A 2,702-nucleotide genomic window follows, 5' to 3' on the forward strand; every position below is an offset into this window, starting at 1 on the left:
AAGAAAGAATGATCTCTTTCTTTGAAAACCACATTCCATGAATATTACTTACTGACTTTATAAATCTACATTGAAAATTCTATTCTATAGAAATAATTTCAAAAGTACATGGCATACTTATTGCAGTATTGTTTGTAACAGTAAAAACTGAAAAAGAACTAAAATGGTCATCTACAGGGGGATGTTTATGTGGCATATTCATATCTAGAACAGTATTGCAACCTTAAAATAACATATATCTACTTTCGTGGAAATGTGTTTAATTGGTTCATTAAAAAATTTCCAAAATATAAATAGCAGAATGTCATTTTTATAAAAAAAGATATAGAATTTCATTCTAGAGGGCAGACTTCTTAGCACCACTTTAGCTACTCTATATCATAAAAAATCTCTAGAAATGATCATATATTTTCTTTTTAAAATTCACATCTGGTATGTAAATCAAGAAGGAGAATTCTCAATGGATTATAACATATAAAAAATTCTTGAAAGGTGGGAAATGAGAAGAATGAAAGTTCCCAAGACATAGAACACATTTTTCTTCTAGAAAAGTTGGGAGTAGTACCAAGGGAACTTCATACCCAAGTGTAGTGGATCCTGAGTTCAAGAGTGGTCCTAAGAGTAATCAACTGGTAATCAGAAGAGGGAATCAAGCAGGACAGATTCCGACTAACCCCCCTTCCCAGGCCAGAGAGCAACCACAGGGTTTTCAGGCTCAGGTGGGATAGGGATGGGAGGCTGTCAGGCCGTGACAACTTGGGGTCAAGGAAATAGGATAACACTAAAGGCTACATATTGCACCAGTGGAATATACCAAGCCTCTCTACTCTGAGTGAAGCCTGCTCAGTCACAGGCCACAGCAGTTCATCTCACCTTTCCTCATCAGTGGACAATCATTCAGTCAACCCAGCAAGGTGTTTCAGCTGTAGAGATGAGAGGACACCAATAGTCACCAATCACATCGTGCTTTTTTTCTGGAACTGGTCCTTTTAGAAGTGTCCCTTTCCTGTTGTGAGTGGTATGGAGTCAGTTCATATGTCTCTGAGACCCAAAAATCGAGAGGTTCTTTGTGCCTGGCAGCTGTACCCAGTGGCTTGGTGGTCATCACCTTGCCATAAAAAAAAATGTATTGAGAGCTACACCTACACCATAAGCACTCTGGACACTCATTTGCATTACCAAGAGAAAAAGAGAAAAAAGGAAGGTCAAGAGGCTCACAAATGTTCAAAGGCAAAAAGATGATTGGTCTGAATGCTCTACCACAAACATGCCATGTTGAGAAAATACAAATGAAAAAGACTATTAAGATGCATGAAAAGAGAAACACCAAACAAAAGAATGATAAAAAGACTCCACAAGGAGCAGCACCTGAATATCTATTGGACAAAGAGGGACAGTCATGAGCTAAGGTACTTTCCAAAATGATTAAACAGGGGCGCCTGGGTGGCTCAGTTGGTTAAGTGTCTGCCTTCGACTCAGGTTATGATTCCAGTCCCACATCAGGCTCCTTGCTCAGGAGGGAGTCTGCGTCTCCCTCTGCAATCCCCCCCAACTCATGCGTGCGCTCTCTCTCTCTCTCTCTCGCTCTCTCTCAAAATAAATAAATAAAAATCTTTAAAAAATGATGAAACAAAAACAAAAAATGAAAGCAGGAAATTTCTGCCCAAAGTTCCTGCCTGGGAAGAAATAGAAGTATTAAAAGTGATTCGAACAGGAAAGAGAAAGAAGAAAATGCAGAAGAGGATGCTGCTCACTAAAGTCTGCTGTGTTGGAGATGGCTTTACTCAAAACCCACCTAAATATGAAAGATTCACTAAGCCAATGGGCTTATGTTTCAAGATCAGGTGCATTCAGGGTGGTATGGCTGTAGACGTCTGTGGCTGGGCTTATGTTACAAAAAGGCCGTGTAACTCATCCTGAACTGAATGGCACCTTTTGCCTACCAATACTTGGTATAAAGAAGAGCCTCCTATCCCCAACTTTGAATGTCATTACCAAAGGAACTGTCACTGAGACGAACATCAGCAAGTTGGGCCTTGTGACACAGTGACACAGAAGGCAAAGTATTTGGGGAAGATATGCCCACAGGTTACCAGCAATTCTGAAAATGATAGATGCATAAATGTGGTCCTATATTTTGACACTAATTTCATACAAGTAACTCCTTATAATTATTGAAGACTACACACCAATCAAGGAAACCAGCATTACTGTGATGTTTCTGAATACTATCCAACAGCCTTACATGTCTGCAATCATCAAGAATACTATTTATTCTATTGTTTAAAAAAAACATCAAAATGGCCTAGTTTTAGAAAAAAAAGTCATCAATCATTCGAGAAAAGCCAATACTTTGTTGTTCCTCAATAAAAGATTAACTTAATCATGAGGACAGAGACTTAGAAGAATAAGCATAACAGGAAGTTTAGAGTAAATATAATTTATATCTTAAAAAAATGTAAGAAGATATTTAACCCATAGTAAAATTAACCTAATATATAATGGAAATTAAAACTGTCATCACTGTTGGCAAGAATATGGAAAAAATGGAACCCCTGCACACTGTTGATAAGAACATAAAATGGTGCAGCTGTTATAGAGAATAGTATGGAACTTCTTCAAAAAAAATTAAAAATAGGGGTTCCTGGGTGGCTCAGTCGGTAAAGCATCTGCCTTTGGATCTGATCATGATCCCAGAGTCC

The 2,702-nt window shown here is 38.2% G+C and overlaps 1 pseudogene; it reads left to right on the forward strand.

Moving 5' to 3' along the window:
- Positions 1 to 1,020: 1,020 nt before the first annotated feature.
- On the forward strand, positions 1,021 to 2,178 carry LOC113909346 (annotated as a pseudogene).
- Positions 2,179 to 2,702: the final 524 nt, after the last annotated feature.

This window comes from Zalophus californianus, chromosome 6, assembly GCF_009762305.2.
Source record: "Zalophus californianus isolate mZalCal1 chromosome 6, mZalCal1.pri.v2, whole genome shotgun sequence".
NCBI lineage: Eukaryota > Metazoa > Chordata > Mammalia > Carnivora > Otariidae > Zalophus > Zalophus californianus.